Consider the following 13675-nt stretch of genomic DNA (forward strand, 5'->3'; position numbering starts at 1 on the left):
CAACTTTGTGAGAACGCATTCCTCCGGTACCTACTAGCAGCTCCTAGGTCTACCTCCACATACATGTGTCATAAAGAAGTAGGTCTAGCTTATATTGTGGACTTCATTTTGGACTTCATTAAAGTTAGTCCCATTTTATTATGGCACAAGGTATGGACCACGGACGAGACTGGACTTAAGCGAGATATAATTATGGAATGTCTAAAACTCCAGGGGGCTCTTAGAATTGATGGGTTTACATATGTAAAAAACTTCCTAAGAGATATCGGACATTCCGAATATTTTGAATCCCCGACTTGTTTAGTGACAATATCAAGAAAGAAGCTAAAATAAATCTGTCTAATTATTCTGGAGAACAAACGCTGGATGTTAGAGAAAAGTAAGATCTCTGTCGTAGAGAACCAACTGATTCTAAATGGACAGGGCATTCAGCAATATTTGATTTCCACACAAAGTAGTTATTCTTGTATGCTACTGACACGCTTTAGGGGGGAAGCTTTTTCAGACTACTTACGTTCCCTGCAGTAAATTCTTGGTCCAAAAACCTGATCTTATGCCCATGCGATGATACATCTGCACAATCGATGTTACATTGCATTTTGTTTTGTAAATTTTATAAGCATGGGCGGATCTAGCGGATCTCGCGTACGCGAATTTGCATATTTACGGATTCGCCATCCGCAAAAATACGCGAACTCTCGCGGATTTATGGATTTTTACGTTTTTTGTGTTGGCGCGCGTTCGCGAGGATTTGTGGACCATTTCGCAATTGCGAACTTACTTTTCGGCTCGCAACGGCCGCGACTATGTTGTTTCTACGTCTGGTTTATCATCACAGGTTCACAGCACCCTCTGTTTCACCACTGCCACCCTCTGGTACACCCATGCCACCCTCTGGTACATCCTCACTGCCACCCATTAGGTTTGTTTATCACTGTATATTATGGGGGTGAAAAAAAGCAACCACACCTGCCCTGCTTCAACTGCCATGAATTAATTTGGTGTTGATTAATGTGTCAGTAATTTTGAAACTTCCAGTCTGGCTGGCACCTGCTTCCTTCCTTATCTGTAATTTGCTTTCTGTTGCAGTGAAAGCAAGCACACCTGCCCTTCTTCAACTGCCATGAATTAATTTGGGGGTGATTAATGTGTCAGTAATTTTGAAACTTTCAGTCTGGCTGGCACCTGCTTCCTTCCTTATCTGTAATTTGCTTTCTGTTGCAGTGCTGCTATTTTTTTTCACAGGACCTTTATGGTCTACTTGTAGCTATTCTATGAGCCTGCTGTTTGGGTCATAGCAGGGTCATACAATAGTTGCAAATAGGCAACTGAACTCTGGAGGGGCCCCTCAGGAAGCACTAGAGTGAATGGTTACTAATGTTAAGTTTGAACTTTTCCACCTGGTGATTGCTTTCAGTTTAGCAAAAATCGTTTTTCTGCAATTTCGCGCTATTCGCGGGGCGCGAATCCGTGTGAGATCGATTTCGGAAGCCGCGAATGCGTGCGAATACATTAATTTTTTGTTTGCGGCGTGTATGTTCGCGTGATTTTTTGCATGTTCGCAAGGCGCTTGTAGTGATACGTTTGCGAAATTACCCACGCGGTCGTACACGGGTGCGGCCATCTTGTTTGCGTGACGTAATTCCGTTTCCGGCCGCTATGTGTAATCTCGCAAAGTGTGCTGCTCGCTAGTACAATTTCGCACGTGATCGCGAGGAAAATCTCGCGCGAACTTACCCACGCGGTCGTGAATGGGCGCGGCCATCTTGTTTCTCATTCATTGCTATGGTTCTGGGCATGCTTTCTGTATCCTCTCTGAATCTCTGCCATCCTTTGCTTGTTTGAAGTTTATTTGATCTATTTTACTTATTATCTATCCCTCTATTTTTCTAGCTCTATATTTTTGTGTTTTCTGCTACTTTTAGTTAATTTTAAACTACTTTTTTAAACTCTTTTCTTTTCTTCTTCACTATTCTATTTCTTCTTTATCATTTAACTTTATTTCTGCCCAGGGGGGCGCTAGAGGGCACGCAAGTGGAATGGCTGCCTGAACGAGTAGCTCCCATGCCCTGGCATATAATCCTTTCATTATCCTGGACTGCATGGTGAAGAATCGCCAACAGACTGCGTTGCGGTGTGGAGGGCTGCTTTCTGCACACTCGCTGTGAATTTGGAGCCGCTGCGAGCTGAGGGACAGGAGATATCGCGGAGTGCACTTTTGCTGGGACTTGCTCTGGAGCCGGCGGAGGGAGCACGCTGGAGAGCTGATCTGCGCGAGTCCGGGGTCGCCCACGAGGGACAAGGCCGAGTCACTGGACACCTACCCAGCATCGAGGAGGCGGGCTGAGTTAGTGAACGCGGCCGGGACTGTGAGGCTACCGCACCGCTGCTTTGCATTGACACTTGCTGCTACGGGCTGCGGAGGGGCCGACAGGGGGAGAGTCTCCCTGCAGCGCACAGAGGGAAGAGAGCCGCTGCAACGCTCGTGCACTGCCCGGAGCGGCGGCCACCATTACCAACGGCAGGTTGGGGTAAGGGGTGCCATATATACTAAAATTCACCAGGGGTGCCTGCCATTTACCCGACCAACACAGCGGAGACCCCGGGCTCGGCGTCAAATAGAAGGGCTGATTGCTGCTCCCCTCCCAAGACGCGGCCTACCTGCACAGTCCTTACTGCTGTACTTCGTCGCTCACTGTCGTGAGATGTATGCCACTTAAGCATATTGCCTGCTGGTGGCGGCTGCGGCCTGTACGTTGCCCATCCGTCGCTCAATTCACAGGTGCACAACTGCAGGGACTCGCACCATTGGAACTATGTGACGACTTACACATTGCCTGACCTTCTCACGTTGTTGGTGTGCCTGGGACTGAGAGGGGAGCCCATGGGCTTGTGCCCCCCTGCTACTCACGCTGTGTCACACTTGCCGACGGCTGCCACACCGAGAGTCGCCGGATTCACCTGGGACTCCACGCTACCAGTCAGCCCGGCTTGGGGCCTGCATGCACACATAGTGCCCACTGAGCGATTGGGGTTTGCAACTTGTTCCCTACCGAGGCCATGGGTCGCCCTGATGGACGTCAGGCGAAACTGAGTTTTGATGGCGCCAAGAAAAGCACGAAATCGGTGCCTGGTGGTCCTGGGCCCAGCGGAGTACCCCCTGCGGTCACCACACCCCCGACAACGGAACTTGATCTCCCCGCCCTGTTCCTGGAAATGAGGCAGGGGTTTGCGACGGTGGTCGAAAAAGTCGACGGGGTTACTGCCCGACTGGACGCCCTGGTCCACAAGGTGGATCGCCACGAGGAGAGGCTGGTGGCTGCGGAACAACGAGTCTCTGCAACTGAAGATACTACCGCGACCCATAGAACGCAGCTGGCACGGATGGATAATTTGCTACGCGTCATAGCGGCGAAAAATGAGGACTTGGAGGCCCGCAGACGCCGCAACAACATACGCGTCACGAATGTGCCAGAATCCACAGACACGGGTAGGATGGAGCTATACATTGAGAGACTGCTTAAGGGATCGATTGATGATGACGCCTTTTCTCCCCAGTTTATCGTTGAGCGAGCACACCGGTCCCTTGCACCGGTGCCCAAACCCGGACTACCGCCTCGGCCTATTATCGCCAAGCTGCTGAATTATCGAGATCGCGATACGGCGCTGAGAGCGGCTCGCACCCAACGGAACTTGCAATACAACGGCATCACCTTTTTCATATACCCGGATTTCACGCCGATGGTGCAGGAGGAGCGCCGCAAATTCCTGCCCGTGAAAAAGAAGCTTCGGGAAGCCCAAGTGGACTATGCACTTTTATATCCGGCGAAGCTGCGGATCACGCATCAGGGTCAGCAACGTTTTTTTACAAATCCGCAGAAAGCGGAAGACTTCCTTAAATCGCTCAGGAGGACACGACGAGAGGGGCATGATGCTGCAGCGAATTTGGAACGCGACGACTTACAGCTGGAACCGGACGAATGACACTTGCCTTCAAGGATTGCGCTGGCTGTCTCTCCAGATATGTTAGAACATTGATCATCGCACGACCTGTGGCACCTGCACTGACCATGAACATTGATCCTGCATGGCGACGACACACCTGTGGTAATGTACACCAGGGCCCACTTTCTTGGCCCTAGGCTCCACCGAGGGCGGAACAGACTGGAGCTATGGGCCGAGGAGTGGCTGTGCTATGTTTTACCCCCACAGGGTGCTCCCCTTATGGGTGTTCTTGAATGTTTTGGTATTAGAAGGGAGGGGGGAGGTAGGGAGGGGGGGGAATGCTGGGAGATGATTCATGGCTACCAGCATGATTGGGATGCTGGGGTGGGAGGGGGGTTGGGTTGTTACATGTTGAGGCTACACTCCCTTGAAATGTATAGGCAGATCCTGGGATGGTATGCGTGGCCTTGGCGGTGGGACATAACGGGCCTGGGCTCATTTTATTGGCTGATAGTATTGTTTCTGCTGTGGACCGACCTATAACTGCGCAAACTGCTAATGGGCATTTGACCTGCTTATCATGGAACATTCGAGGGCTGAATGATGCTCGGAAATGTCGCAATGTTATTGATTACCTCGACAGACACCGGGCTCAAGTGGTCATGCTGCAAGAAACCCACCTACCGGCACGAGATAGAGTTACATTTGCAAGTAGATGGGCTGGGGACCGCATCTTTTCCTCTTATTCCACTTATGCCAGGGGGGTGGCTATCCTTGTGGCCAGGAATGTTCCATTCCACAGATATGGAGCCTTAGCTGATAGTGAGGGGCGTTATGCACTGATGTGGGGCAGACTGGGCCGGGACACTTATACCTTTGTTTTGGTTTATGCGCCTACTGTGGATACACCTACATTTTTCACCGCCTTATGGGGCAAGATATTGGCAGTAGGCTCCAGACACATCATTTGGGGGGGCGATTTCAATCTGGCAATGGTACCCCGATTAGATAGAGCTGATGGAGAGTGCACCTACAAGCCTCGGGCCCGCGAGGCGCTGGGGGGGGTGATGACAGAGGGGGAACTTCTGGATGCTTGGAGACACCTGCACCCGTTGAGGAGAGAGGGCACTCACTTCACCTCGCACACGGGAACATGGGCACGCTTGGACTATTTCTTAATTACCAGGGGGGTGGCTGCAGAACTGGTGGGGGTGGCTCATTTACCAAGGACGTATTCTGATCATAGCCCCATTGCACTTCACATTCGCATTCCAGGGTGGGACACCACACGACCTCATTGGCGACTTCGCCCGGATATCCTATTAGACACCCTGTTTCGGACTGAATTGGGGGAGGGAATAGCTGCCTTTTTCCCCAGGAACAAAGGATCAGTTGATTCTGTTGAACATATTTGGGAGGTGTTTAAAGTGACCATCAGGGGCTATTGCATATCCAAGAGCTGTGGGGTCTTACGGGATATCCTCCGCACTATCGGTGCGCTGGAAAAGGAACTGGGCGCTCTGGAACGCCGCATGGTGCTGGAGCCTAGTCCTGCACTGCATGCTACCTTTTGAGAAACACTGTCAAAATTTGAGGAGGAGGCTGCCCGGGAGTCTAGGTTCCGGAGCAGACACTGGCAGGCCCGAAAATACTGTGAGGGGGATAGACCTGGGAGGGCACTGGCTGCACTCACTCAGCCACCACGCGATCGCAATGTCATATTCGAACTTACAAACGCACAAGGAGCGACTATCAGAAACTCGGATGACATCCTTCACTCTTTCACGACACACTATCTTTCACTGTACACCACCACTGCGGGATCTGCAACATCCTATGCTGACTACCTGAAGGATGTGGCATTGTGTTGGCTTAGCGATGGAGACAGGGCTTTTTTAGATGCACCTTTTGAACTAGATGAGATCCGCGACGCTATTATGTCTCTACAGAATGGTAAGGCCCCGGGCCTTGATGGCATACCTGCCGAATTTTATAAAGCATATATTGATATCATGGCTCCGGTCTTGCGTGAAGTCTACTCGGAATCCCTAGATGAAGGCTACCTGCCTTGCTCTATGCGTGAAGTTGTCATCACCTCCCTGCTGAAACCCGACAAGGATCCCAGGTCCTGCAATTCATATCGCCCACTCTCCCTCTTAAATTGCGATGTAAAGATACTCGCTAAAGTCCTGGCTACACGGCTATTGCTGTTAATGACTAGTATAGTGCTGCCTGATCAATCCGGATTCGTGGCGGGCCGCTCTACGTCGCACAACCTCCGCACTCTGTTCTCCCTCTTGCGCACCGTGCATCCTGAAACGCCTGTCGCAGCAGTATTTCTGGATGCGACCAAAGCCTTCGACTCAGTTGAATGGCCCTATCTATTCTCTGTTTTGGCAGGCATGGGGTTCCCGCCCCTGTTCATATCCTGGATTCGCCTGCTCTATACTCGACCAACGGCGAGAGTGCTGGTCAATGGCCGTCTGTCACAACCTATCGACATTACCAGAGGCACACGTCAGGGGTGTCCACTTTTGCCCTTACTGTTTGCCATAGCCGTTGAGCCACTGGCTTGTCGCCACGCCAACTTCATCGAGATGGAGCGGTCCAATGCTTGCAGCGGCAAATTGATGTGTCCCTGTACGCAGATGACATCACCTTATATGTCAAACACCCCGAGATGCATCTTAATCCATTACTCAGAGAGTTCATTATGTTTGGTGGAGTGTCAGGTGTGCACATCAACTGGTCCAAATCGCAAATCTTTCCGTTGACTGAAGCGGTGGGCGATTTCCCCCTTGACTATCCGTTGGAGTGGTGTCGCACTGACCTTCGCTATTTGGGGATACGTATCTCCCGGGATAAGGAGGAGACGCTACGGGCCAACTATGGTGTGGCTATTACCAATCTGACTGCGTCCGTGGATCGATGGCTCACCCTGCCGCTCTCCATGGCTGGTAGGGCATCTTTAATTAAAATGGTCATCCTACCCCGATTCCTTTATCTGTTTATTAATATTCAGTATTATCCTGGCGCCTTCTTCTTTAAGACACTAAAGACCGAGCTGCGCAGGCTGTTTTGGGGAGGCAAACACTCGAGGCTTCAATGGTCCACGCTTACCTTACCCTACGACAAGGGAGGATTCGACGTGCCGGACTTCGAGCAGTACTACCAGAGTGCTCAGGCGCACTTTGCATACCACTGGATGGCACCTACACCTTATATGCCACATATCGCGGTTGAGGACTGGATAGTGCACCCCATCCCGCTCTCAGGTCTGCTTCACTGCCCGGAAGCGTCCATAACCACGCCAAACACGTCTGTTTCATGCACAATGGACGCGTGGCGTCGTATGGCCAAAAGCCTGTTGTGCCGTATGCCTTACTCACCGAGGCTGCCACTTACCTATCACTCGGAGCTCACCTTATTGCAGGAGTGCGGGTTCCGCTCCCTCTGTGCTGCCCTACGAGTACACTGCTGGGGAGACTTGTTTGCTAATGGTCAGTTTAAAACTGCGGACCTTTTTTTTCAGGCACACGATCGTACCCCTCTGGCAGTTTTTTATTATGCACGGCTACGTGCGGGGATGCGGGCCATACTCCCCAACTTCCCTGATGAGCCTGAGGTTTTGCCCCCACTCCACTTCCTATTGGGCTCCCGAGATGGGGCACATCTGATATCTGGCCTCTATCGTCAACTCAGGGGCGCTGTGCCGATACCTGACTCCAGTGCTCGGGCGCGATGGACTGCCGAGTTGGCCTCTGCCATCACTGACGAACAGTGGTTGTACTGTTGTGCGCTCACCTCCCGCTTATCTGCTAGTAGCAGATTTAAAATTATACATTATAAATTCCTACAACGGGTATATTATACTCCCATGCGCAAATTCAGATTTGGCTTGGCGGAGGACGATCGCTGTGCACGCTGCAATGCCGGCCAAGCAGATACTCTACATCTGGCGTGGGAATGCCCGCAAGTGGCCCTTTATTGGCAGCAAGTGACGGACGCCCTTACAAGCATGACGGGCACTACAGTGCCTATGGACCCCTTAGTAACAATCCTTGGATATACCCAACAAGTCCCTAGTACTAGCCGGAAGTTTATTGATACTGCACTACTTCTGGCCAAGAGACGAGTAGCCTGTCGCTGGGGCCGTGGCAGGGCACCCAAATTTAAGAATTGGCTTACGGACTTGACCTACTGTCAAGACCAATATAACACATTCGCGGATTTAGTGCCTACATCCTGTAGACCTAGAGACATATGGTGCCCTCTGGTTTCCTACCTGCTCCAGCGGTTGGCGGAGGGAGATACACCTGAGGAGGGCGATACCCCTCTCTGATACTACACCGCACGACCCTCGAAGAGGCCTACATTCTGGCTGTAACATCCGTATATCAGGGTATGCAGCGTGGGACGTGCATCGACGCCAGTGGTTGGGCTTCCCTGGTCAGCTTCTCGTGTTGCACCCCCCCTCCTGCTCACCGTTGGGGATTCCCCCCCCCCCACCTGGTGGTGAGTGCTTCCCCCTCCCTCCCCCCCCCTTCCTGACTTGGCCGTTTGTCCTCTCCACCATACTTTACACATTCCTGCATCCACATTCCTCCTTGCAACGGAACATGCCCTTCCCAGCACATGTTATTACCTTCGGGCCTGCTAGTGGACTGTTCGGGACGTGGTCCTACGACTGCTAAGTGCCACACTATCCCCCTCACCTAAATTACCTTACAGATTTGTCATTATTTCTCTTTTCAAGGTAGAACGGAATGCCTCTTAGTTTCCTTCAAGTTGGGGAGTTCTTTTCTTTTCTTTTTTTTTTTTCTCTTCCTTTGTATTTGTCACTGTTCTGACACTGAAAGTTAAAACGTATAACACTGTTCAGCTGCTGCTCATCCTTCAAGGCCCATGCGATGCCTACTATATCATAATCATCGCTCTTGAATGTACCATGCCGCCGGGCCTCAGGGATGCCGGCTACGAGGCTGTGTAGTACTTATCATACCACGCTGCCAGCCTCCGGGTTGTAGGCACGGGAAGCTGTGTACTCTGCCTTGTATTATACAATAAAGCAGTGTTGAACTAAAAAAAAAAAAAAAAAAAAAAACTTTATTTCTGCCCAGACCATGGTAAAGGGAGCCGGGAAGCACCCTGAGAAGGGGAAGGGTCCCGCACCCCATGCCCGGCTCCCGTGCGGGCGTTTGAGGGGGGAGCAAGTGGTGCCACGGGAGATCTTTAGCGCGGAGGAGGTGGCCGCACTAATCTTCTACGTCCAGCGCCGCCTCCCCAAGACCATCCTGGGAGGCGGCAAGATCGCAACCGGCTATGGCATCCGGGAGCGCCGGAAGCGGTGGGAGAAGGTGTGCCGGGCCATGTTTAAGCTCTCTGGGGTCCGGCGCACCTATAACCAGGCCACCCACCGCTGGACGGATGTCATGGACCGGGAACGGGACTTGCTGGACGCGCTCGGCGTAGAGGTCCCCGGGCTTGGTGAGTAGTAGTAGCTATTCATCACTACTCTGTTTTATCCGGCTCTGTTATTTGCAAATCTTTGTTCTTTACTGTGAGAAGTTGGCCTGATAGGTGATGTTTCCAATTCTGGAACCACCTATTATCAGACCAAACAATCCCTTATGGTGTCAGGTTGTAAGTCAACCTTGTTAGACAAGCTATCCTAGGGGTAGCATGGACTAAGCAGCCTAAAGGCTTAACTTAAGAGGTCGTGTTAAGCGAGCTGTTTTACCACATACAATCCTGTAATATCAAATGAAAGGACACCACACAAGTATATATTATAAAAATATATGTGTTTATTACTAAAAACAATCCCCAGTATTCTTTATGAATAAAGGGGCACAAGCGTTAAATCAAAAGCACAGTTTAAACATACAAAGTTGCACAATTATGGATGAGGGCGGGTGGCCACTCAAACCATATACTAAACAAGTGGTATAAGAGATACCAATCGAACAGTGGTTAGGCCTAGGGCCTAGGGAATCGCTGGGAGCAGTCAGGACAAGCAGTGCTGAAGTCGGGAGAGGCCCACGGGATTCGGGAGCAGTGCGGAAAGCGCACGCATGCACCAATGTTAACCAATGGTGCGTAAAAGTTGCAAAGTTAAAGTTTAAGGACACTTCCGCTGAACCTAGAGGAACAAAACTTAAGACACAGACCCTAGAGATGTGTACCAGTGTGGGAACACCGGCGGAGCAAAGTTACCTCACCCACAGGAAGCGGGTGCACAGGGTCGAAGTTGAGTCGGGTTTCGTCACGCAGGCTCTTGGTGCTTGAAGCTGAAAGGGCTGCAGCGGGGTGAAAGAGAAGTGTCCGGTGAGGTCCAAGGGTGGACTCGAGTCGAAAAGTACCTGAAAGCAGAGGGGACAGAGTCTGGGTCACTCAGCAGTGACCAGGGTGGAACCAGGACGGAACCAGGCAATGTCGGGCGCAATCAGGTCGCTGTCGAGGTGCTTCTCTCCGCTGTCACGTGGGCTCTGGGGCATCTACGACGTCCAGGAGCAGGTCACGATCTGTCCCACAAAGGCTCTCGCCGTCGGCGCTGTCGGCTTCAAGATTGGAGCAAACAACACTTGGCAAAAGCAATCCACGCGGAACCGGGAGATTGCTTCTCACTCGAACCAGGAAGGTCAGAGTGGAGGCTCCTTTTCAGGGGAGCTGGTGCAGATCTGGAGCAACCAGATTCACAAGTCGGTTTCAAGTTTTCGTCGGCACAGGGGCCACTAGCCGGCTGGAAAGTGACCGGGCCAACGCGTTGAGCCAAAAGTAGCAGAAGGGCCCCACGCAGCACTCGATGAGTGTAGAGGGGTGAGCTTCGGTGCAAGAGTGGCTCCGGGTTGGGGCTTCTCAAAACCCTGGTGCACAGCTTCGAGGGTCACTCGTGGGCTGCACGGTCAGCGTCTCGTGGTCAATTCAAGATGGCGTGCCCCACGCTTCCGGTCGCCTCCACGGGTCTCAGCTCTGCAGGGACTGTGGATCGGGCTGTTGGAAGGCAGGCAAGCTTGATCTCGTCGATCTCTGTCGCTCGAGTTCCGGCGGGAACTGCAACAAAGTAGACGTTGAGGGCTGGATGGTGCCTGCTGGTGCAGGGTGGTCACTCCTTGACCACAAGGGAGATTCTTCGGGCTTCCACGTTGAGTAGGATGTCGAAGGGTCCAGAATTTCGTTTCTTATGTTTCTTCCAGGAAATCTGAAGTGCATTGGCACTGCTCCCACTCTTATTCGAATCTGGGGGGCGTGATTACCTGCTAGGTCCCCCCCTATGGGTGGGACCCAGGAAGGGGGTGGATACACCCCTTTCCTTTGATCCAGGCCGCCCTGGCACGAGGGCTGGAGTGCCCCAGAACCGGTTTGGCCGGATTATGCAAGAGGCAGCCTTGTGCGCCCCAGGCAGTGTCTGGTTTCTTTCAGACCTCCCTGCTACAATCCACTATCTCCTGTCTGGAGGGTGGTGACACCCTCCTGTGGCAGGAAACCCTTTGTCCAGGCCCCATTTGGCTGAGTTTCGGTCAGCTGCAGGGGTCCAGACTCTTGTCTGTGGCAGAGGCATCCATTTTGTGGATCTAAGGCCCTTTTAGAAATTAACCGCATTAAAGTAAAGGAACATGTCTTACCCCTCTAGAGGGGTGGAATGCTATCCCCGTCGCCAGAACTGGCGAGGGGATAGTATTCCAAATCGTATGACACCTTACACGACATGTTTTGATAAAGCCAAACCAGAGTTGCTATATAACCGCGAGGATTATAAGGCACTTAAGAGTATATGGTATGGCATTATCCTGAAACAGCTTAGGGAGTTGTTCCCGACAGCTGCAGACAGGCTCAGCTCATGCTAGAGCTCCATCTCACATTAAACCATGCACTCTGCCTCCAGGATTGATGAGGCCTTCCATAGGAGTGGCTCACAGGTTTATATGTGTCCAGATATAGGTTTAGATATAGGTATACTATATCTAAGTAAGGGGTGATTACACCACCTTACCCCAGCTGAGTGATCAGCCAGTTGTGTCAATTTAAGAACCAGCCAGGGGTGGCAAAAGATATGCTGCAGCCCCTGGTAGGCCTTGGTGGCCCCTATGCCCTGGGCACCTATAGTGCATTATACAGGGGCTGACAAGGAGTCCATTTCCAATTGTGGTATGTGCCTATAGCACATGTATCATTAATTTAGTGAGAGAACAGCAGGCTGGGGGTCTGATCAGCAGGCCCACAGCCTCAGTAGTCGAAAACCAGTGAGGCAAAAAGCAAAAATTTGGGGTGACCATAGGATAGCAGACCCTACTCTCCTACATTTACCAAGAGCAATAATGCTGCCGATTACATTGTAGGTAAATATATTTCAAAATCTTCTATGCATTTCAGGTGCACTGCTCTCCTTCTCAGTAGCCTTGCTTGCTACTATGCTGATTTGTTTTGTATTTTGTGTTCATTTCATTGGCCTGAGAAATTATGTATGAGTGTAGTGTAAAGATAAGAACTGCGTAATGCTAGACACTAAGGGTCATATTTTCAATTACCGGCGCATCCCTGCAAAGTAGCAGGGATGCAGCAGTAATTGTGCGCCATGCCATCACCACCCATTGGCCCAAAACGTCACAGAAGCCTTACGCATCTGTGCCGTAAAGGCGGCGCATTGCTGGAGTTGCGTGCCAACGATGGCGCAGCTCCAGCAATGCTCTGGGGTGCCCTATCTCCCCAATGCTGCATCAAGCCGTACGTCGGCTTCAAGCAGGCGCAGGGTTTGAGTCACGCATCATTGTCCTAAAAGTGACTGATTGACATCTTGTAGATTTCCCTCACCCACTTTTAGGATTCGTTCCTGCGCAGGAATGCCCTCCCTTGCGCCGGAACGCCCCCTGATGGCGCAGGGCTTTACAACGTGATGCATCTCCCATATGCGTCACGTTGTTAATATACGCCGCACCATGGCGCCTCTTTTGTTCTGCCGCTGCGTCACAAAAGTCACGCAACAATGGAGTAAAAGAGCCGCAAGGGGCTTCTAAATCAGCCCCTACAGACTCAAGTCCAGTCCTTCCTTTAGACACATGGCTATAAGAAGAAATAGTGGTGGTGGTCGGTGGATTGATAGTTTGAGTATTCACTGATCTGCAATCACGATGGACTTTGTCTGTCACTTCGCGTGCTGCGGACTGCTGCCTGCCAGGCCTAGGCAAACCTTTTTAGTAGTTTGTTTAGTGAGTTACATAGGAACTTTCCAAGTCAACGGTTCGCAAATCAAGCAATACTAATAACGTAGTAGACCACATGAGATAGGTCAATATATCCCGTGGAATAGTTGTCTATTTGCTATTTCGCCAAAATATTTTGTTATTGTTCTTTTGAAATGTTTGATTTGGTTGACAACAATCATCCATGTTTTCGGGTCTTTCTTTCATGTTGTACATCAGCTCCCCCCAGGGGCAAGAGGACACAGGAGGAGGAGGAGGGTGCTGTTCAGGATGCAGGCCAGGATCGGGCAGGCGAGGGCTCCTTTGCTGGCCCCAGTAAGTTTTAATTTTAATATAGAGTACCTATTTTTTCCTAGCGTTCCTCATTCGATTTTTTCTAAATCGTCTTTGATCTTCTTGTAGACTGGATCTAAATTCTTATCCTGCCTCGACTATGACTCCCTGTGGTATTACTAGATTATTCTTATTAGTCTGTCTGTGTAGCTAACTAAGATTGCACATTTGGCAATTCCATTGGACTCCCATTCTAG

Source organism: Lissotriton helveticus (assembly GCF_964261635.1).
Source record: "Lissotriton helveticus chromosome 1_1 unlocalized genomic scaffold, aLisHel1.1 SUPER_1_unloc_57, whole genome shotgun sequence".
NCBI classification, from domain to species: Eukaryota; Metazoa; Chordata; class Amphibia; order Caudata; family Salamandridae; genus Lissotriton; species Lissotriton helveticus.